Below are 23,971 nucleotides of genomic sequence, written 5' to 3'. Positions count from 1 at the left end.
TAGAATTAAATAATTAAATAAAGCTTAAGTTAATCTAGGGTCAAGATCAGGAGGCAGCAGCGGGGTTTGGAGCAGGAGAGTGTCAGAAACGTTCGGATTCCGCATCTTATTAGTGATCCATTCCCTTCCCTTCCTCTTTACCTCCCCTTTCGGGCCTGGGCTGACGCTTTCTGGGCAGCACCTCTGTCTTCCAGCTGGCCTGCAATTTATGCTCTTACCCTCAGTGGGCCATCAAACAGGCAGTGAAAACGTGAGTGAATATTTTGAGATAAGATCATACTCATGTGCTTAGGCCTTGACTTTATAATCCTCCTGTTCCAGCGTCCCAAGCGGCTGAGATTACCAGTTTGCAGCACCAGGCCCGGCGTCCGAAGTGGCAAAGTTTGAGTTGGAATTTTTGAGGAGCTGAGCTAGGCAGCTCGGCTCAGGTCTATGAGCGCAGCAGGGTGAAACAATACCACCTTAACCTCTCTAGGCGCCTAGACTGGTCCTTGAGCCAAGAAACCCAACCTTCGGCTGAGGCTGGGGTTGGCGTTAGGGGCAGAAGTACTGGCGAAATCACTGGTAAGAGGCTGTAGTAGCAAAGAGGGGAATGCAGAAAACGTAAAGAAAACGCGAGCGTGAACAGAATGCAGGCAGTGAGAGCGGGAACCGAGGAGATAGTGCAAGAAGAGGAAAGGGAGAGAAAGGGAGAGAAAGGCTGAACAGACGGGAGCCCGCGAGTGTGATGAAGCTAGAACTAAGAAACTGCGAGCAGGGTTGGCGCGGGCTATAGACGAGGACGAGTCGGAGGTCGGAGCAACCCCAGCTGTCAGCCGGGAACAAAGGCCGCGGGGCGAGCAGGACGGGGCGCCGGCAGCGCGGGCCAATGAGTGGGGTAGATGCTGGCCCCGCCCCGCCCGCGCCCCGCCCCGCCCCGCCCCGCCGGCGGCTGGGGACCTGGCTCAGAAGCCTGCGCGCCGGAGCAAGCGGGCGGGCGCTGGGCGGCTCCGAGGAGCTCGCTGTCCGAAAGTTTCTCCGTCCTTCTGCTGCTCCGGGGAGCGGGACTTGAGCGCTGCGGGACCCGCCAGGTCCGGCAGGTCCACGGAAAAGGAGACAGGGGCACTACACAAAATACGCCGAAAAATCAAAATCTGCAGCCATTTACAGCTAGCCCCGAGGCGCAGGAGGACAGACAGGTAAGGTGTGGGTTCGTGGAGTCCTGTGTCTCCATCGCCGAGTGTTTGCAGCCTTTGGCCCAGACCCAGGGAAGACTGCGCCCCCCTACCCCCCCGCAGCCTGCCACTCCGGGAGTGAGTCCCCTTGTCTGTCGGTCTTTGTCTGTCTGTGGCTGCGTCTGTCTAGGTGTCTTTGTTTCTGCATGTAACTGTCGGGCGGGGGAGATGAGGGGCGGGGGAGATGAGGGGCGGGCGAGTCTTCGCCCCTGTCACTGCGTGTATTGCTGATCTGACCCCGGGGGGAAACGATGTGCATCCTTCTGTCTTTGTCCATCAGCCGGGTGTCAGCCAGGGCTGGGGGGTATCTCCTCCCAAACCTGAATTTGATCTTGGAGACATGCACTAGGTGACATGGATGTAGAGGTGAAGAAATGAGAGGCGAGGAAGTGAGGTCACAGGGGCTGAGTCCCCAGAAGGAGGATCTGCTGGTTGGGGACTGGCTAGTGAACTTTATTTTGCTGGCTGGAACTTTAGAGGTGCATTGTGTCTGGAAGGAATAATAAGGAATAAACTTGGACACACACACACTTCAGTTCACTCCTGTTTCTCACCACAGGGAGTCAGATCCCCTCTGTCGTGCCACTCATCCTGCCCTGGCTTAATTCAGTAGCAACAGGCAATCCAAACACCAGGGGCCAGGTGATGGTTTTCTTTCCTGCTCCAAGTGGAAGAGAGCAAACGGTGGGGATTCTGTTCGCCCGTGGTCGCCCGGGCCTGGGAAAGCGCTGCAGACTTGCAGGCTTCAGAGCCCTCAGTTTCCCACGCACAGAGATAGATGCTCAGGGATCCAAGCACGGCTCTCAGCCTCTGCATGCTCCTTGAGTTGCTGGTCAGCTGAGACACTGGGTTCTGGGTAGCCTTCACCTTCTCCACCGAAGGGCCCCATCTCTCTCCGGGAAGCACAACATACTAGAGTCTCACAGCCCAACCTCAGAGAGATAAGCTGCCTGCATGCAATTCTTCCAGCACCCAGACCGGGGAGAGGAGGCTGCTGGTAGGGGCATTTTAGGGTTTGTAATCTGAGTGTCCTTCAAGTTCAAAAACAATTTGCTGCAGGCAGGCAGAGGGAAAATGGAGGTGTTTGGAAGGTGTGTGCACATGGCCATCAGAGTTAAGAGTTTACAGGGGTAAGAGTGGTTAAGGTTGGCACAGAACAGAGTGTGGGCAGGAGTCTGTGGGCAGAGAATACACCCTAATCGGGCCTGGGCCACACCTTGTATTTATCCAGTCCTTTCTTCTGACCATTTTCTGTGCATCATAGACGTTATCTCATTTGTTATCTCCTTTATCCTCACAACATAACTACCAGGTTAGCATAAGATATGATTTGCTCTGTGTCTGCCAGTGAAGAAACTGAGGCACCAAAAGGAAAGGGTGTTCTCCCAGGTCCCATAGCTAATGGGAGCCAAGTCTAGCATTAATGAAGTCCAAAAAGCATGTCTTGGCTGTGTAGATGTGAAGGCAATCACCCGCTGGAGGCGAGAACAGCCTGTGGAAAAAGAAACGAGGGCATCTTTCCAGGTGGTCTCTCTGGAAGCTGAAGGACCAGACGTTTGCTTTTGCTCAAGATGATTGTCCTTTCATATTTCTAGCAGTCTTGGAACACTCTGCAAGGCAAACCTGCTTTAGCAATTCAGTCTGTGCACTCTCTAGACAGGAGGAGATATCCCTGTCTAGGTGTCTACCTCAGATGGTTGGCAGGAGCTGAGAGTGTGCTGGGGAGGAGGGAGCAGGCTGGGTGTGCCGGTAGCCTGAGAGTGGGAGGACATGATTGCCATGCGGTGTTAAAAAGCCAGATGTCTGCATGTATGGGTGAGGAAGTAGATGGACTCTAGACAAAAATGGCCTTCTATTCCTGAAAACGTATTTTTATGCCTTTGTGCTTGTTTAACATTCATCTCACAGATTTTCATCCTTGCTATAAAATGCAAGGCCCTGGGACCACAGTGAAGCTCAGGAATGAGCATCATAGGGTGGGATTAGTTTAGTTGAAAAGTGCTTCCTTAGCAGGCAGGGGCTCTGTTTGAGCCCTAGCACCACATAAAACTTTACATGGAGCCGGGCAGTGGTGACACATGCCTTTAATCCCAGCACTTGGGAGCCAGAGGCAGGTGGATCTCTGAGTTCAAGGCCAGCCTGGTCTACAGAGCGAGAGCCAGGACAGCAAGAAAGAAAGGAAAATAGAATAAAATAAAGTAAAAAACTTCACATGGTGCAAACCTGCCCAGATAGTAGAGGTGGAAGGATTAGAAATTCAAGTCCAGTCTGAACACATAGGAAGTTCAGGATGATCCTGGGCTGCCTGAGACAATTTCAAAAGGGAAAGCAATAGCAATACAACACAACAATAAAAAATACAGGGAATAGGGTAATGACAAATAATCTATTTTAAACGACTTAAAGTCAACTCATTGATGAATATTATTGTAACAGAGTTTAATATCATCCTCTGAGTGCCATCAGATCTCATACCATTGTTTCAAGCCACTGTAGGAAAGTCCCCCAGCCATCTTTTCCTTCAGTACAGATCCCATACCTTCTTCTGAGACATTACTGCCATCTGGTGCTGTTACCACACTAACCACTGGCTCCCCAAGAACTTCAGTGAACTTGGAGCTCAGGATATAGTGTCTGGCTGCTTGGACTAGGACCTTAGGAGGCGCATGCTTAGCAAAGTGTTAGGGAGGAGGGCTGGAGGGCTCTCTGCAGTGCTGGCTTTTGCAGGAGCACACTTCACTGAAATGGTCTCTTACTTCCCGTGCTGTTATAAGGCTTTTGCCTAGCCTGCTCCATCCCAGGCCCTATTCCTAACACTTTAGAATCAAGAGAACCTTCATCCTACCTACCCTATTCCTGTGTTTGCCAACCCACAAGAGCAGATGTGGAAGGAGAAGGTGCTAGGCCTGATTTAGGTAGACCTGGCTCTGGAGTTTGGACAGTCAGAGCTTCAGGGCATACAGCTGCAGAGGAATGCTGATGCTGTGGAGGTGGCAGAGTTTTCAACTGTCTGGGGCTCCTTGCCATTTGCCTCTGATTTTGCCTTTGACTGGATCTTCTTGTTGCAGCAGTTTGGACACCCAGGAATTCTCTGAGGAATTTGAAGTGCTGTTGTGTTGAAGGGGGTAATTTGGCCTTGCTTTATGCGTGATTAGCCCAAGACTAGCTTCACATGCTCTTAGCATTGGTGTCATCATGGCTCATATTGTAATGGCCACATCTGTTCCCAGGGGCCCATGACCATTTTAATTTTTCTTTGGAAGAGCATTACTCAAGGTTGAAAACCTTCATTTCATTGTTCTCTGTTTAGAAATTGAGACAGGGTCTCAAGTAGCCCAGACTGGCCTCTCAGGCTCTTTAGCAGAATCATCTTCGTAGGCTGCTGCTTCCTCTAGGTCCTGACTTCCGCCTCTGAGGATAGCTCCAGAGCAGCGATGAGGGGTTTAGGAGGTCTTGCCAACCAAGAACTATACAACTGTCTGGGAAGCAATTTATTTCAAGACTCTTTTGAGTTTCCTTTTTCTGTTAGCTGTTTTGGGACAGGATCTTATGTAACCCAAGTTGGCTTTGAACTATCTATGGAGCAAAAGATAATCTCGAAGTCCTGATCCCCCTGGGCGGGCCTCCTAAGGGCCAGGATTAGAGTCATGTGCCAGCACAGGCCCAGGTTTGTTTTTGAATGGATCCAGACTCCCCTAAACAATTTTTCTAGTTCTCTCTCTCTGAAGCTCCACTTTAAAAGGGGACTTCCTGATGTTATCACTGATAACCTCCCTACTGCCCTATGCTGTGACTTCCACCATTTGGCAAGTGGGGACACTGAGTAAAGCCAAGGAACGCACCCAGGATTTTCAACTAAGTGTTGAAGCCAACTGACTTGCAACATAGAAATGATGCTATTGGGATTCATTCATAATTTTTATTTTCTTCTCATTTGGGGGAAGGGAATAGTGTCAGATGTAGAACACAGGGCCTTGCTTGTCCTAAGAATGCACTTCAGCACGGCGTGATCCTCTCAGCCCCTGACCCTATTGATTAAACATATTTAGGCTCCTTAAGTTGTTGACAAAGGCTTAATAAACAAAACAAACAAGAAAAAAAGAGGTATTTAAAATTTGGGCCCCCAAGCCTGACTACCTGGGTCTGACATGGTGAAAGGAAAGAATTGACTCTTACAAGGTACCCTGGCATCACAGCATGCATATAAACAAACAAACAAGCAAGCAAATGTAGTTAGTTTTTTTATTATAAGAGCTCAGCTATTCTAATAATTACTGAAATTTGAAGATGAGAAAGGCCTCATTTTTTCTTTAGTTTTACTGTGCTGCTTTTAACTCCCAAATGCTGTATATATGTGTCATAAGCTGTAGTCAAGCCTGGAAGCAGCTAGGGATGGGATATCTATTTGGGTTTGCTCTAAAGAAGGATTTTGATATGTAAGACTTCTCCTGAAATTTAGTCAACTCATGACCTTTATTGATACAGTTCACACTGAAATTAGAGCAAATGCTTTCTCCAAAGAAGCTGAGTTAATGATACATCACCGGAAAGGCAAAAATTCATCTTTCAACTATTTCACCTTGTACATAGCAAGTGAGTTCCAGAATAAAACATGGCCACAAGCTCTTTGCTGGGAGTCAGCATTGTGCAGAAGCCAGACCCGAGTTCATCCCTCATGGAAGCTTCCCTGAGTTTAGGATGGAGGGCCATAGGAAGATAGGGTCGGTGGGAGAAAGGAAGGACGGAGAGGGAATTGTCCTAACCGATACACTAGAGTCTGAGTTTTCTTACTAAGTGACAGGCAATATTGGCACCTAAACAGACGTGATGTGGGCTCTGTCCACTATCTGGAACAAAGGCTGCTCTTTAGACCACCGAGAGCTTTGCTTTGTCACTAATCACTATTGAGGATGGCTGCCCTCAGGGCAACTGCCAGAACCCAGCTTGTTCTCTCTCTCTGCCTCCAGCCTCCCTCCCTCCAATTCATTCATTTCCCGACCTTGCTTCCCTTTCTGAAATCTGCTTTTCTGGGATACCCAAGCACAAAAGCACAGTCTCATGGGACACAAACCTTCTGCAACTCTCAAGATTCTAAGACCAGAAGATCTGCCCCCCCTTTCTCAGCAGCCCCTCTGAGGCACCACCTCCGTGTGCTCAGTCAGCCCACACTTAGCCTCACAGAACCTCGGTTTCTACCGTTTCTAGAGCTATGAACTCTTCACAGCTGTAGTTCTCCCCAGGGGAGGAACCAGTCTGGTTAAAGCCCCCAGCTTGTGGGACATGCAAGAAGGAGGTCCCTCAAGTGGAACTGAGATCTCGGATGGGAGTGGCCTTTGCTCTTTGCTCAGAAACCCTGTGTGCGCACCTCATCCAGGACACTTCCAGGTGGCTGGTGCAACTCCTGCCCCAGGCACTCAGGGCAGGGCTGTGTTCTTGGCTCAGTGGCCTGCTGGCTTTGGGGGCAGCTTCACTCTCTTTGCTGTTGCAAAGCCATTTGATGCTAAATCACCCTCCTCCTGGCACCCTGGACTGCTAAATTGGTCTCAACTTGCTGTACTTCCACCCACCACCTTAGTCATTATTCGCTGGCAGCATTCAGAGTGGGTGTAAAGCAACCGAACATTATATTCCTGCTGTAAAGAGAGAGAATTGAGTATAGACATGCACCGAGAGGGGAGAGAGGGAAGGAGGTGAGAGGGAGAGGAAGGGGGCGGGAAGACAAAGCTTGGGGTTCGCCAGCACCTTTCCCTGGAGACCCCAGTGACGTTGGTGGTGGGGATGTGCCGTAGGTCAGGGAGATAACATAGCTGAGGTGCCTTTTCTGCTGGTTTGGAAAGAGGAAAGGGCAGAAGCCCCCGGGAGAGAAAGTCCTTGAATTCAGTAGTATGAACTTGTTGCTCCTATTGAGCATTTGTCCTCATGTGTTAGGATTTAGCCTTTCAGCTCTCTTTCCTCCCAGCTGAGATTATAAGTCCTTTGAAAGAGAAGGAGCACCATGTGTCCAGTGCCCCGGGGACAGGCGGGATTCAGCCTCCTGACTGAGACTGACAGTAGCCAGGCTTATGGTAGTTCTTTGGGTTTTCCTGTGCTATCTAAGCCACATGGTCAGGAAGAGGAAAGTAATGTTGAGGAATCCTGAAGGGCATGGATACCAATTCAGTGAGAGAACTTCGGGCAGGAAGGAATTACACACAGATCACACAGAGCGGAGAAACAGAAGCCCTGACAATGCCCCCATGGCAGGGGATTTTCTCCAGGACATGCATCTCGTCTTATTACGCCTGGCCTTATACTGGGGCTTGCAGGAGCTGGAGAGCAGAGTGGGTTCCCAGGACTAGCATCGGAGGCTGCAGTAAACAGGACTGCGAACACAGACAGGAGTTTCTTTACCTTGCTGATGGCATTGGTTTGGTCATCCAAGGAGAGGAGCACAACATTAACCTAAGTGGGCTTGGGAGCTATGGGACCCAGCAGCCTTCCTTCCTGCCCTCTGCTTCAGCAAGATTGATAGAGAAATCCTGAGAAAGGAGCCCCACACCACGAGGGAGCACTAAAACCAGTCAAGGGAAAGACCGTGAGCCCCAGGGCTGCACTTGACCTTACACCAGCCCCGAAGAGGCAACCCCCTCCTGAGCTGGGTCCACCCTGCCCTGAGCAGCAGGGTCTCGGGGAGCAGCGTTTCAGAAGTTGAAGCGCAAGATAGCGATCTTATCATTGCACCCTTCAGATGTTTAGCCCCAGGGGTCCTGACGGAAGGTGGAAGGCGCCTCAGCAAGGGCAGGGCAGGGGGAGAGGCTTGTACCGGGCTCACATTTTGAGACAACACCTCCTCGGTGCTGATCAGATTCCCCCAGCCTTAATGCCTCGGTGGCGCCAGCAGACAAACCGCACTGCGGGCAGGTGGGGGAAAACAGAAGAAGCCCAGCGGAGCCCCGCCCACCCCCACCTGCGCGGTAAAGAAAAGTGGTTTCTCAAAGGGGCCCTGGAAAGAGTTTCCAGCTGCCCTGGGCCCGTCCCCTAGCCAGGCTTGCAGCTGCCCCGGCTCAAATCTCAACAACCAGTGGCTGGCGGGCAGGTGTGGGCAGCACCCACGGCTTTTCCTCAGTCTTCATTTTCTCATCAATCAGGTTAGGGGAGCTGTGTCCACAGCCTCCCTGAGCTCGCGAATAGGACCTCCGGATCTCTGTTGACCTAGAAACCTCCTGGAGTTACTTTTACACAGCACCTGCAGTCAAGGGTTCAAGTGTAAGGTTCCAAATTGTTCAGCGCCTGCCAGACTTCAAGGGTAGAGGAATTCCTAAATAGCATTCTATCTGCCCCTCGTCAGCCCACAAACTTCCCCAAGCTGCTTTCAGTCTATCAACTCTAAGAAGTCTCATTTTGAACCCCCAAAGCCCAGTTCGTTTCCACTTAATTCCATTCCTAAAACCATAGGATAATGGACAGATTCTGGGTTCCAAGAAATGTAGACATATTGTTCTGCCCAGTTCATGAACCCCAAAAGACCAGGAATAAATAGACTCCGCTGTAAATACATGAGGTTCTTTTTATTGTAAATTACAAGCTGCAGCTTGGGCCCACACCCCCCACTGCAGAAGAGGTGGGAGCTGAGCTCCCTGTGCTCAGGTTAGTTGGGTGATATATAGATTCTGGTCCATCCCAGTATGCCCAAGACAGGGGCGATTCCTGCCTGGCAAGCATCTATTGGTCAAAATGCTACATTTTTAATCGATTGGCTATAGGAAGGTTCCCAGACCATAATAACTCGGTGTCCCTCCCTAGGGGGACCTAGCAACTGTATCTCTAGTGGGTGGGGAAAGAATGCAGTAAGGCGGTCCTTCCCCTCAGGGCATTACTAGACTTCTCCACCCACCTAGTTTAGGCCTTAATAGCTGGTTTTTAATCTTTAGGTCTCTCAATATCTGCCACAAGGAGTCCCTGATTTGGTGCTGTGGATAAGTTGTGTGTGTGGTGTGTGTTTTGAGATAATCTTCACTTCAGGTTGCTCTCAGTCTTGTTATGTAGCTGAGAACGACCTTGAACTTTGATTCTCCTTTTACACCTTCCAAGTGCTGAGGTTATAGGTGTGTGCCCAGTTTTGTGTAGTACTGGGAATCAAACCCAGGACTTCACGCCTAGTAGGCAAGCAGCCTACCAACTGATCTTCATCCCTGGGCAGTGACTAGCATATGAAAATGCATTGTGGATAAAATGCCCCATATAAAGTGTTTTCCTGGAGGGCACGGAGCTTGAGAAGGTCTTAGGGAGAAGGATGGGACTGTCACAAGGACAAAATAGTGGTGTGGTAAGATGGCGGACAGCAGGCAGCATGGCCAACCGACCTTGCATGGCCTGCTGGAATGAGAGAGAAGGGCTCATGCCCCCAACTGGGACGTGTTCATGCCATTTGTTAGACCAAGAGGCAATGAGTAGACTTTATACATTTGAAGACTGTGAGACTGCTTTCTAGAAAGAACGGTGCTTATTAAAATGCTTTTCTACCCTACCCTTCCTTCTCTCCTACTCGATAGGCCATGTTCCCAGAGCCTCCATGGCCTGGGTATTTGGGGGATCTGAGGCTTCAAGGAGGGCAAATTCCTATTGCAAGGTCAAGGTGCTGGACCCTGTACTTATCCGATAAGTATACATACTATACATAAGGATGCATGGGTGATGCCTTTCTGGTTTGGACCTGCATGAAATAAAGAGGGGCTGCATTGAAAATAAAACCAGCCAAAGAGATAAATGCTCCATTAGTAAAACACTTGTGTGGCAAAGTGTGAGGATCTGGGTTTGGGTCCCCAAACAGTGCTGTAAGGGAGGCTGATACAAACAGGTCTATGGAAGCTCATATCTAATGTGGCCTATGTGGCAAAGTTCCGGGCCAGTGAGCTATCCTGTCTCCATCAAAAGGTGGGAGTGGGACTAGAGAAAGATTGGCACCCAATCGGGTTGTCAGGTCAGGTTGTCCTCTGGCCTCTACAGACAATCCATGCACACATATGTGCTCCCGCACATGCACTGCCATACATGAATGCACACAAAAGCTGAAACACAACAAAACAACATGTTGGTGTTAGTTAAAAAACAAAACAAAACAGAACCAAAAAACAAACAAACAAACAAACCCGCTTTCATTTACATATCTTGTATCTTTTTCTCCCTACTCTGCCCCAATTCCTTCCAACATCACAACACCAGGGAGGAGAGAGAAAGGGTTAATGGGAGAGGGGGTGCAGTTCTCTTAGCTGCTTCCTGCTGGTTAGGGTCGTTGGGTTCCTTGGAGCCAATCCAATCCTCATTTCAGAAGATCTCCATCTTCTTGTCTCACAACAGCAACCAGGAGCAGCAAGGGGGAAGCAGGAGCAGACTTGTTCTTTCTCTATCTCAACGCTCTTTAGGCTCTGGCTTTTATTCTCTCTCCAGCCAGATTCCTCAGATTTAAACTATCTGCAGCTGGCAAAGAGTTCCTCTCAGAGCATGCATGAGGCAAATAGTCTGCTGCTGTGAACCATCTGAATCAGTCTCACATCCCACACCTGGGACCAAAACAAAAGCAGGTTTATGTCCACAACAAACATAGCTGAAGACAGGCCCAGAGAAGGGCAAGGATTTGCCTAGACTCCCTTGTGACTAGGGGTCCCACTAGAGACTTGCTGCTAATTTGTGGGCCAAGCGTGAAGAGCCAAAGGATTCCACGAGATCCTGACTCTCAAAGGGTTGAACAGGTTTTTCCTGGGGACATAGAGATGCATCATTGTCTCCAGACTTTGTGGACTTTTCTCCTAAGTTAAGAGATTCTCAGAACGTGATAGCTGCTTCCCATGACCTCCTCTTCTGCTTGCTTTTGTGGTGTGTGTGTGTGTGTGTGTGTGTTTATGGAGAAACGAAGTTCTTTGGCACTGTCTCCCATGTGTGTAGCTTATTTGTTGCCAGTCAATGTGCATTCTTCACCCAGACCAAGCACAGAAAAAGATTCCTGTATGGACAGATCCATGTCTGGATATGGGGTGGAATGGGGATGGACACAGGTAGGACATCCACCGGGCTCCGTAGAGCAGAGTGGCAGGCCAGCCTTGCGCTCCCTCCTCTGGAAGAAGCTTCCCCCTCTAGCCTCGAAGCACCCCACCAGCCAAAGGAATAACTGCCATGACACCTAGACATGGTGCTTTTCAGGGGCCATCTCCACCATGCTGTTTGTTCCGGGGAGAGTTTCCTTCACCCAAGCCGCAACCTGCTGCCCAGCAGGGGAGTAGATGAGCCCTAAAGACATGTACCAATCCTATGAATCAGCCAGGGAAGCTGACAGTGATGAAAGAAATAGGGTTTGGAGTCTCACTTGACACAGTTGATAATCACCTGGAAAGAGTCTCAGGAAGGACTATTTAGATCAGGCTGGCCAATGGCCTCGTCTGTGAGGGATTGTTCTGATTATTATGTTAACTAATGTGGGGAGAGTCAGACTACACCTGAAGTATTTGTAAGAATAATCATCAAACAAGAAGAGGCCACCAGATGCAGAAGGAGTGAGAAGGGACATGGGACAGAAGAGGGGGAAGAAGTGATGGTAGCTGTATTTTAAATAAAAATTTGTCTAACGAAAAATAAAAGCGGATGGTACGGTTCCCTGGCTTTGGGCCCTGAATGGAGGAAGAGCGGGGAAGGAGATCTGAGTGGCAGGCATGAACATACTCCTTTTCTCTCTGCTCTTGGTTGTGCACCTGAGTAGCTAGTTTGGCGTCCAGCCTTGACTTTCCTTCACTTATGGACTGTAACCTGGAAGCTAAATAACAGTTTGTCCCAGAAATTGATTATTGCCCATGGGCTTTACCACAGCGACACAGGTTTTAGAACGAAGCTGTACTGTCTGTTGTCTGTGTGCCTGTGGGCAAGTCACTGGGCCTCTCTGAACCTTAGTTTTGTATTGGCAAAATGCACTGTGTCTCCTTTAGCATTGCTGTGGGAACCACACGAGCGAGTGGAAGTAAAATCAAGTGAAACATGGTGTTATCCCAATTTGTCAGTACCCTCCTCCTCCCATTAGTTTCAAAGGAAGCAAAATACCTTAGGCTGAGTTCCTCCAGCTGAGTGTGTGAGAGAGGGCCGTGAAATCTTCTTGTAGATCAGGGAGAGACAGCTTTCCGGTCAGGCTATACATTAACATTTTTATCACTCTGCTCTGGTGACCTGCATGACCCTGGTGACCAGAATCAGGAACAGCTGAAAACTGTGACAAGAAGTCATTTCCAACTTTGTCCTGATCTCCATCTCACTTGTCCATTTGACTAAATTTAAATGCACAGGCTACCTGTGAAAGGATGCTGGGTAATGAGCTGGCATCATTGTCTTGAAGTCAGCACTGAAAATGGATCTCTTGCTCATAAGGGCTAGTACAGAATGCCCAGGAGAGGCGGTGGGTAGGAGGACAGGGCCAGGGACCATGGAAGCCAGCTGGGCTTCCCTTCACACCACCAAAGATAGGGTATTCCATTTCAATCAGGATGTGAACAAACCCAGGGTAGGAAGTTCTTCATCCAACTGACCGTTGTCTGTGAGATGTTTATTCTCCTTCTTCTCCTCCTGCATCAAAGCAATGGCATCCCAGACAGCTAATTCCAAGATTTTGTTAACACCCAAGGACAGGAAGAAAGACAAGTCGGGGGGGGGGGTCTGGCTGGGTCTCCCTAAGAGGGTCTGAGGTATGCTAGGGTTGATTGCTGCATGGGAAGATCTGTCTGAATGGAATAGGTGAGGTGCGGCGGGGGCAGACTGAGTGGGCCTGGGAGAAGCTGCTTCTATTAGGGACATATTTTCCTACCAAGGAAACATCCAAATGCCCCCACAGGAAATGTGTGGGCTGGCGTTTAATGCACCTTCCAGGAGGGCTCTGTATTGCTCGCCTTCTCCTCCTTGTCCACTCCCTCTAGCCCAGCTCCACACACACAGTGGAGGAAACTTCTCTCTGTTAAAAGTATAGCTGTGTGTTGAGGTGACTCCCATGGAGTATACAGCTGTTCAAGTGTCCAGTCTGAGGATGGGATGTTAGAACCTGCACTGTCAAAGTGCAGCAAGCCCTCCCTGACATGTTAGTATCCATCAGGTCCAGGGTGGTGTCTCTACCCACCCCTGGCTTTTCTAGCTGGTAGGAAGTATAGAAGAGGGATATGAGGCTGCTTGCACAGCCTGGTTTGGAGAACTTTTGATCTAGTACTAGGTGTGAGGAAGTTGGCTCTTTCGCTGCTCAAAAACTGTATGAAGCCCAGACATTTCCCTGCAGGCAGTTGCATCCCTCCTGCTTAAATTATAAATCATTCAGTGGTGGGAACCACCCATCTGTGGGCAGAGTTCAAAGACTGCCCTCTGCACAGTCCCAGAGATGACTATTAAACTCCCACTTGACCTTCTTCAGAGACTCCCAAGCCAAGAAGAGATAGGAAACTTGTTAATGAAGCACAGGGCAGCCTGGAATTGTATCTTTCTTTTTGGGATGCTTGCCAGAAGTCAAAATCATGGTGCTGCTTTGAGGTCTCTGGTTAGGATGTCTCTAGCCAGAAAGGCCCCAGGAAGGTATCCCAGCGCAGGAAACATGGATAGCAACCCATTGTCCTCCATTCCCCTCCCTGCTTTTGACCAGCCCAGCAAACTCCAGGTGAAGGGACCCAGAGGCTGGAAGGACCTCCTGATAACTTCCAGTTGTGGGGCGGGTTTAATTGCAGTGCTGGTTTCCTGGCCTTGCCCAGACCTGTGCTACGCAGGCAGCTGGACTCGGACATCTGTGATGACAGAATAAGGAAACCCTCCTTTGACTAGCCACCTGTCTGCTTGGCCTTCTTGCTGAGAGGGGCTTTCTAATCAGACTTGTAAGACAAGTCCCTTCCAACCATGAGTGACAGCTAAGGACCCTCCTGGAGGTGTGTGGAATCTCAAGGTTCTGATTCAGGTTTCTCTTACCACATTTACCAGACCCAGGCTTCATCATCCCGAGTCAAGCCCGGTGATGCAGGCCCGTCGTTCCAGCTTCATGGGAAACTAAGGCATGCCCAGGCTGCAGAGTATGTTCAAGACCAACCTAAGACAGCCAGGACTAAGACTGGGAGACCCTCTTTCAAAATTAAAAAACACAAAAAGGATGTTATACAAGTATTCTCTTGATGAGGTGCTTGTGATGCAAACGTTAAGTTCGAGGTCTGACCCAGAGTTGAGGTATGTGGTACATACATGAAAGGGCAGTACTTGTCTAACCCCAGTATGGAGACAACCTGCCTTTTCCTCTGGCTGCCACGTGTACACAGTACACACTGACTGACACACACACACACACACATGCACAATTGCATGCATGCACACACAGCACACTGCTACCACCACCGTGGCTGGGGATGTAGCCCACTGATAGACCCCGTCCCCCACGCCTAGAAACCAACTTCTTCTCATGCCGTAGTGGTGAGAGGGGACCTTGGTTCTCCTCCGTTCTCCCTCCCACCCCAAGACCCAGGAGAAAAGGACCTTGCGAGTACCCCTATTTAAGCTTCCTAAAGGCGGGGGCGGGGGGATCAGGGCTTCGGTGTGAAGGCAAGGGCAGAAGGAGGCCAGCACTGGGCATGCTGTAGATGTTAGGGTGGGGTTCAACAGAAGTGCCTCTGGCAAAAGATGGATGAATCTGATCTTACCCACACCTGGGGTAGGGTTGCCTGAGGATCAAGGCAAAGCAACCAAAGGGAAATAGGAGATGGTTTCAATGAAAATCCTCTGGGTCATTTAAATCTCTTTAGCGTGGGGGGAGGGCTAGGACTACCCCCTACTCTTGAAGGGGCTTCTGGCAATTCCTTCCCTTGGAAGGTAGCTCTGGAGACGCTACAGTGAACTGGACAGGCGCCTGTCCTCAGGGAGTTTGTAATCTGCTTGACAGATCAGTGCTTGCTGGCTGGGCACTCTCCAAGCTTTCTTCCAGTGGCTCCTAATCTGCTAATGTATTTCTGATGATAATCTCTATTTCAGTCTAGTCCCAAAAGGATGCAAATGAAAATGTTCTCACATTCTTTTGATCACGAAAAGACAGGAAAAGAGCCCAGGGCCCTGTGAGTCTGGAGAAAAGTGTATGAAGAATTTGAGCCTCAGCAATCTCACTAATGTTTTGAGTCATCAAGTCCCATATGCTTTTATTTTTTTTTAATGCCATAAATTAAATTCTTAATCATTCCATGGTCCCTTCACGAATGAGCTTTCCCTCAGTACTTCCAATGCCTTCTACCCAGGGAAAAGGAACAATTAGCTCCAGGTTACAGATAGGAAACAGATACCCAGAGAAGTGGCTGCAAGGGTAAGAGGGAAAGGATTGCAAGGGTCACAAGTAACCAAGATGAGCGGAGGGAAGGGCCCTTAGGTAAAAGAGGGTGAGGCCTAGGGTAGGGTCAGGGTAGGGTCTGCAGGGACAGGGAAACTACTGAGAAAAAAGGGTAAGGATCGAGGTACTAATGAACAGCCCAAACGTAACGTCACTGTTTGCTGGACAGTGGCTGGGCTCTGGTAACCACTGCATTCGTGGCACGGCATAGATATCGGCCAGGCAAAAAACCCAGAGCAATGAGCTAGCTTCCTAATGCTGTCAGATGGGGTGGGGGGTGAGTATGGGGGGTGGGGAGGGCCCGACCCTGTTCCTTGGAGATGGGATGAAGTTTTTCCCCTTGCGTACTTCATGCTTTGTCTAGTACCAAATGCATAAGAAGCCCAAGGCTTCTTCAGAAAACCCTGTTCCCTAGCCTGAAGTCAGCAGATGCTTCGGGTAGAGCGTAGCCTCCTGCCAGCCTTCGGGTTGGGTCGGGGATCAGCTACTGGATTTCTGAGCTGGGAGAGGGGAGGTTTTCAGGCAGCTTTTCAGTGGAGTCTCTTATCAATAACCAGGTCTTGGTTCTTGGGGAAGCAGTGATGGAAGGGTTCTCAGTTGTGTGGAGGAGGAGAAGACAGACAGTCCTGCTCCCTGTTCTGCTGAGCTGCTAGTCTAGACAGATGTTTCCTGCCTCTTTGGGGGAAGAAGTTAGCTAGGCAGATAGACAGCAGAACCCTGGGGTCAGAGAGAGATGGGAGTTGGAGAGTGAGCTGGTACCACAGGGAGTTGTGCCCAACATACACTGTGCTTCTGTGAGCAAACGATGGTTATGCCTGAGGGGTGGGGTGATAGCCTCAGCAGGAGGAAGGAGCCATCATGACAGACATTTGTTTCTCCTTCATTTCTTCTTCGCTGCATGTCCTTGTGGACATGTGACTGAAGTCTTCCTGCCCCAAAGATGGCAAGTAGATTTGGCCAAATAGAAAAATCAAGATCTGGGGCTGCTGCTGCTGGCTCTTGGAGGCAGGACATGTGCCTGGGGTATATCCCCAGATGTACAAAGAGGTAACAAGAGCCAAGGTAAGCTTAGGAGGTCCATTAGAGCCAGAGTGGAAAGAGGGTATGTGAGGGAGGGAAAGAGCGAGTGAGTGAGTGATGGGATTTTGTGTCTTACCTGCGCTCTTCACTGAGTATGCTCAGAACTATGGATTCCAACTCTGTACTAACTGCAAAAACATAGTTCGAGTCCCTGCCTTTGGTAGCTCCAAGCCCAGTGAGGAGCTGATCTAGAACTGTGCAAGGACTCAAATAAAAAGGCGGGAGATGGTGTGTAGGAACTCAGAGTCCTGGATCTGCTTCTCCCCGTGTAACACCAGGCACATCTCTTGTCTCTTTGGGGGCATCTTTCCTTGCAAGATTATTGTGAGAAAATTGTAAAATAAGAAATGCATTGAAGTATTTGTCTGTGTTCATACAGAAATGTGTGTAAGTCATGAACGACAAATTTTGAGTTTTCCTATCAATAGAACACATGTCAAGCAAGAAATGGGGCTTTGGCTCAGTATGATATACACTCCTATGATCCCGGCACTCAGAAGGTGGAGGCAGGGGCAGCAGGCAGTTTAATGTCTTTCTCAGCTTCCAGTGAGTTCGAGGTCAGCCTGGTCTACATGAGACTTTGTTTCAAAGTTAAAACAAAAGAGGCAAGAGCTTTAACATTATCCCAGAAATTGGTCTGAAACGTAATTAATTAATTAATTAATTAATTAGTATGTATGTACACCAGAAGAGGGCATCAGATCCCATGGGCCTATGGTTACTGATGGTTGTGAGCTAGCTGCCTTACGGTTGCTGCAAATTGAACTTGGGACCTCGAGAAGAGCAGCTAGTGCTTTTAACTGCTGAGTCATCTTTCCAGACCGATGGAGCGGTGACTTTTCTCTCTCGTATTAGCAGAACCATACCTCGCTCTTTGTAGGTGGCCCATGCTGCTGGATATCGGAGCCACTCTGTTATTTTCCTTACCCTCTGCTCTAGAAATGTACCCGAATGCGAATAGCACTCCTTGAAGATTCCAGACTTTCCCCCCCCCACACCCCGGGGACTCTGGGCAGGTCTGTTAGTGAGAACATACACCTCTCCCGGCGTATGTATGAACGGAGCCCCCGGGTCACATGTCCAGCTTGAATTCTGGAAGCGTGTTGTAGGGCGCCCCAGCACAGGTATGCTGTTGTCAACAGCGGATGAGCTTCACACCTCCTCCTCCTCCGCCCAGCATTTGGCATTGTCAGGCACTTTCGCTTGCCATTCTAGTGCTTATACAAAGGTTACTTATGATCTTAGTCTGTATTTCCCAGATAACTAATCATGCTGGACTTCCTTCTCAGCCGTCTGTGCATCCTATTTACCAATCACGTGTTTAAATTGTTCACTCACTTTGAACTGTCTTTTTGCTGGGAATGTGTGCGTCCTTTTGTATGTGTGTGTGTCTGTGTGTGTGTGTGTTCTGACAAGTCCTTTACTAAATATGTGTATTGTAAATGTCTTTCTCCACTCGGGGCTTTTTCTTCTTACTTTCAATGGAGCTCCTTGACAAAGAAAAATTCTTATTAATATTTTTCCTTCATAGTTAGTATATTTTATGCTCTGCCTGAGAGGTATATGCAAAAATCAAGAAAATAACCTCTATCTTTTCTAGGAGCTTTAGTGTTTTACATCGTGTATTTGTGTTTATAATTAACCTGGGATTTAATATACTATAATAAATGTACATTGTATATAATATAACAATATTCTATATAAGGCATTACATATAATTATATAAACGTTATTATGTATCTATTACATATATTTGTGTGTAGTGCTAAGTAGGAGTCGTGATGAATTTCTCGGGCTCAGGATATAGTTGGTAGTGTGGTTACCTAACTTGCACAAAGCCTTGGCTTTGATCTCCAAAATCACCACCAGCTATGGTGGAACATGCCTGTAATCTCAGAGCTGGGGAGATAGAAGCAAGAAAATCGGAAGTTCAAGGTCACCCTTGGCTACAGAGTGACTGTGAGGCCATCTGGGCATAAATGAGACCTTCAGTTTTGTTCTGTTTGATGCATTTCCTTTTTTTAAATTAAAAGTTAAATTAAATAATTTATTTATTATAATTCATTCACTTTGTATCCCCGCTGTAGCCCCCTCCCTTGTTTCTCCCCAGTCCCACCCACCAATCCCCCATACTCCCCAGTCTCCTGACAGGGGAGGATTTCCTCCCTCTCTATCCGGCCCCAGCACACCAGGTCCCATCAATTGATGCATTTCTTTTTTTTATTATTATTATTACTTTTTATATTAATTACAGTTTATTCACTTTGCATCCCAGCTGTAGCCCTCTCCCTCATTCTGTCCTAATGCTGTCCTCCTACCCATTCCCCTCCCCAAGTCCACTGATAGGGGAGGTCCCCCTCCCTTTCCATCTGACCCTAGCCTCTAAGGTCTCATTAGGACTGGCTGCATTGTCTTCCTCTGTGGCCTGGTAAGGCTGCTCCCCACTCAGGGAAGGTGACCAAAGAGCAGGCCACTGAGTTCATGTCAGAGACAGCCCCTGTTCCCCTTACTAGAGTACCCATTTAGATACTGAGCTGCCATGGGCTACATCTGAGCAGGGGTTCTAGGTTATCTCCGTGCATGGTCCTTGGTTGGAGTATCAGTCTCAGAAAAAGACCCCTGGGCCTAAATTTCTTGGTTCTGTTGCTCTCCTTGTGGAGCTCCTGTCCCCTCCAGGTCTTACTATCTCCCCCTTCTTTCATAAGATTCCCTGCACTCTACCCAAAGTTTGGTTATGAGTCTCAGCATATGCTTTGATACCTTGCAGGGTAGAGTCTTTCAGAGCCCCTCTGGGGTAGGCTCCTGTCCTGTTCTCTGCTTTCTCCCGCTTCCAGTGTCCGTCCCATATGCCTTTCCAAGTGAGGGTTGATCATCTTACCCAGGGCCCTCCTTCTTGCTTAGCTTCTTTAGATGTACAGATTTTAGTATGTTTATCCTATATTATGTCTAATAACCACTTATAAGTGAGTATATACCATGTGTGTCTTTCTGCTTCTGGGATACCTCACTCAGGATGATCTTTTCTAGTTCCCACCATTTGCTTCATGATTTCCTTGTTTTTAATTGCTGAGTAGTATTCCATTGTGTAAATGTACCATCATTTCTGTATCCATTCCTCCATTGATGGACATCTGGGTTGTCCATCAATGGTTCTGGCTATTACAAATAAAGCTGCTATGAACATGGTTGTGCAAATGTCCTTGTTATGTACTTGAGCATCTTTTGGGTATATGCCTAGCAGTGGTATAGCTGCATATTGAGGTGTCACTATTCCTAATTGTCTGAGAAAGTGCCAGATTGATTTCTAAAATGGTTGTACAATGCTCCACCAGCAATGGAGGAGGGTTTCGCTTTCTCCACATCCTCTCCAGTATGTATTGTCACTTGAGTTTTTGATCTTAGCCATTCTGATGGGTTGTAAGGTGAAATCTCAGGGTGGTTTTGATTTGCATTTCCCTGATGACTAGTGATTTTGAGCATTTCTTTAAGTGTTTTTCTGCCATTCTATATTCCTCTACAGAGAATTCTCTGTTTAGCTCTATACTCCATTTTTAAATTGGATTGCTTGATTTGTTGCTTTTTAAGTTCTTGAGTTCTTTATATATTCTAGATATTAGCCCTCTGTCAGATATAGGTTTGGTGAAGACCCTTTCCAAGTCTGTAGACTGTCGTTTTGTTCTGACAACAGTGTCCTTTGCTTTACAGAAGCTTTCCAGTTTCATGAGGTCCCATTTATTGATTGTTGATCTTAGAACCTGTGCTGTTGGTGTTCTGCTCAAGAAGTTGTGTCCTGTGCCAATGAATTCTAGGCTCTTCACCACTTTTTATTCTAACCAATTTACTGTGTCTGGTTTTATGTTAAGGTCTTTGATCCACTTGGACTTTAGTTTTGTGCAGCATGATAAATATGGATCTATTTGCATTTTTCTACATGTAGACATCCAGTTAGACCAGCACCATTTGTTGAAGATGCTGTCTTTTTTCCATTGTATGGTTTTGGCTTCTTTGTTAAAAATCAAGTATTCATAGGTGTGTGGGTCTTCTATTTGATTCCATTGATCCACCAATCTGTTTCTATGCCAGTACCATGAAGTTTTTATTACTATTGCTCTGTAGTACAGCTTGAGATCAAGGATGGAGATACCTCCAGATGATCTGTTGTTGTACAAGATTGTTTTGGCAATTCTGGGTTGTTGTTTTTTTCCATATGAAGTTGAGAATTATTTTTTCAAGGTCTGTAAAGAATTGTGTTGGTATTTTGATGGGAATTGCATTGAATCTGTAGATTGTTTTTTTGGCAGGATGGCCATTTTCACTATGTTAATCTTATCCACCCATGAACATGGGAGATCTTTTCATCTTTTGATATTTTCTTCAATTTATTTCTTCAGAGACTTGAAGTTGTTTTTTTTTCAAACAGCTCTTTCACTTGCTTGGTTAGAGTCACACCAACGTACTTTATGTTATTAGTGGCTATTGTGAAGGGTGTAGTTTCCCTAATTTCTTTCTCAGTCCTTTTGTATTTTGTATACAGGAGGGCTACTGATTTTTTTTTTTTTTAGTTAATTTTGTATCCAGCCACTTTGCTGAAGGTGTTTATCAGCTGAAGCCTCAACAGATATAAGAATATTGAAATAATACCCTGTATCCTATCAGACCACCATGACCTAAAACTAGACCTCAGCAACAACAGAAATAACAAAAAGCCTACATACACATGGAAACAGCTTGGTCAGGGAAGAAGTGAAAAAAGAAATTAGAGACTTCCTAAAATTCAATGAAAATGAAGACATAACTTACTCAAACTTATGGGACACAATGAAAGCAGTGCTAAGAGGAAAGCTCATAGCATGAAGTGCCTCCATAAAGAAGTTGGAGACTTCTCATACAAGCAACTTAATGGCACACCTAAAAAGCCCTAGAAAAAAAAGAAGCAGACACACCCCAGAGCAGTAAACGATTGGAAATAATCAAACTCAGAGCTGAAATCAATGAATTGGAAACAAAGAAAACAATTTAAAGAATCAATGAGACCAAGACCTGGTTCTTTGAGAAAGCCAACAAGATAGACAAATCCTTAACCAAACTAACTAAAAGGCAGAGAGAAACTATCCAAATCAGCAAAATCAGAAAAAAAAGGGAGGGACATAGCAACAGAGACTGAGGATATCCAAACAATCATTACGTCTTAGTACAAAAGCCTATATGCCCCAAAATTTGAAAATCTAAATGAAATGGCCAGTTTTCTTGATAGATTCCATTTAGTAAAATTAAATCAAGATCAGGTAAATAGATTGAATAATCCTATACCCCCAAGGAAATAGAAGCAGTCATCAAAAGTCTCCCTTCCAAAAAAAGCCCAGGGCCAGATGGCTTCAGCACTGCTAACTCCAATTCTCTCTAAACTATTCCACAAAATAGAAACAGAAGGAACACTACCAAACTCATTCTATGAAGCCACAGTCACCTTGATATCTAAACCCCAAAAAGACCCAACAAAAAAAGAATTTCAGACCTATCTTTCTTATGAACATTGATGCAAAAATACTCAACAAAATACTTGCAAACTGAATCCAAGAACATATAAAAGATATCATTCACCATGGCCAAGTAGGCTTCATCCCAGGCATGCAGGGGTGGTTCAATATATGGAAATCCATCAATGTGATCCACCATATAAACAAACTGAAGGAGAAAAACCACATGATCATCTCCTTAGATGCTGAAAAAGCATTTGACAAAGTCCAACACCCATTCATGTTAAAGTCTTGGAGAGATCAGGGATACAAGGCACATACCTAAACATAGTAAAGACAATATACAGCAAGCCTATAGCCAACATCAAACTCAATGGAGAGAAACTTAAATCAATCCCACTGAAGTCAGAGACAAAGCAAGGTTTCCCACTCTCTCCATATCTCTTCAACATAGTACTTGAAGTCCTAGCTAGAGCAATAAGACAACTAAAGAAGATCATGGGGATAGAAAGCAGAAAGGAAGAAATCAAATTATCACTATTTACAGATGATTTGATAGTATACATGAGTGACCCCAAAAATTCAACTCTTTCAGCTGATAAACACCTTCAGCATTGGATGTATTTCATAACCACCTGTAATCACAACACTTGGAAGGGAGATGCAGGAAATAAGCTGTTAAAGGTCCTCTTAACTGCAGAATAAGTTTTAGGCCTCTGCTACATGAGAGTCTGTCTCACAAATAGCAAACCAATAGGAATGAGAAGAACATGATGGATAGATGATAGATAGATAGATAATAGATGATAGATAGATAGATAATAGATGATAGATAGATAGATAGATAGATAGATAGATAGATAGATAGATAGAATATTTTTCCAAATGGATACCAGCTGTATCACCTCTGTTATAGATCGGGTATCCTTTTTGGAGTTCTGTTTCTGATTCTATACTTCCTTGTTGGTCAATCTAACTATCTGTCAATATCACCATTTTCTTGTGTGTGTGTGTGTGTGTGCATTTTTGTTTTTTGTTTGTTTGTTTGTTTCATTTTGTTTTGTTTGAGAAAGGGTCTGGTGTCCCCCAGGCTGATTTAAGTTCACTCTGCAGCTGGAGGAAGATTTGAACTCTTGATCCCCTGCCTCTACTAAATTGGGTAGTCAAGACAGGAGTGTGGCACACAACTGTCTTGATAACCTTTTCTTCTTCTCCTCCTCCTCCTCCTCCTCCTCCTCCTCCTCCTCCTCCTCCTTCTACAGATCTTTCCTTGGGTTTATTTGTAAAAACAGCATAGGACACTGGCCATCTGTACATACTGTGTAGGTAGGCTTGTCACACCAGTCCATCTGTCTTCACATTAGCAGAGTCCTTTTCTATGGGGCCATCACATGGGCCTGGGCACCTTTGGGAGCCTGAGCCTGGGCCTTAGCTGGAGCTGTGGCCTCTGCCTTGGTTTGAACCTTGAGCTTTGGTTGGCAGAGCCGTTAGCCCCATAGCTTTGACTCTGCTTCCCAAGCTCGGGGTGAGTGATAAAAGCCCGACAGCTAAGTTTGCGGCTGGACTCTTTGGCATCTTGGGCTTAATTGCAGTAGGCTTCACAAGGGCCTTAATGGCCTCTGCAAATGCTCTTTCCGTTGCGTTGTTTGCATCTTCTTCAGGCTTTCTTGTTGTGCTTTTTGACAAAGCACATGCTCCTCATTAACTTGGGGTCTGCACCCTTAAGAGATTTGTATCTTTGTGACCGGGGTTTCTTAATTTCATTTCTGTGCCATTTGCAGGACTGGTTTTGTGTGGTGTGGTTCTTGGACTTGGCCTTGTCTGCATGGTAACCCACGGCTCCTGCAGTGCCTGGG

General features: G+C 47.0%; 1 protein-coding gene across 2 annotated transcripts in view; it reads left to right on the top strand.

The window, feature by feature from the left end:
* The first annotated feature begins 934 nt into the window (after nt 1-934).
* Nucleotides 935-23,971, top strand: part of Lzts1 (leucine zipper tumor suppressor 1) — a 59,560-nt gene continuing 36,523 nt past the window's right edge. For both annotated transcript variants that reach the window (XM_021652139.2, XM_060381894.1), the window contains exon 1: nt 935-1,178. The gene's annotated coding sequence lies outside the window, so the exon portion shown is untranslated. The remainder of the gene's footprint in view (nt 1,179-23,971) is intronic.

The sequence above is a fragment of the Meriones unguiculatus genome, chromosome 4 (genome assembly GCF_030254825.1).
Source record: "Meriones unguiculatus strain TT.TT164.6M chromosome 4, Bangor_MerUng_6.1, whole genome shotgun sequence".
In the NCBI taxonomy this organism is placed as follows: domain Eukaryota; kingdom Metazoa; phylum Chordata; class Mammalia; order Rodentia; family Muridae; genus Meriones; species Meriones unguiculatus.
Note: the sequence above shows the minus strand (reverse complement) of the source record. Positions and strands in the feature narration are given on the sequence as shown.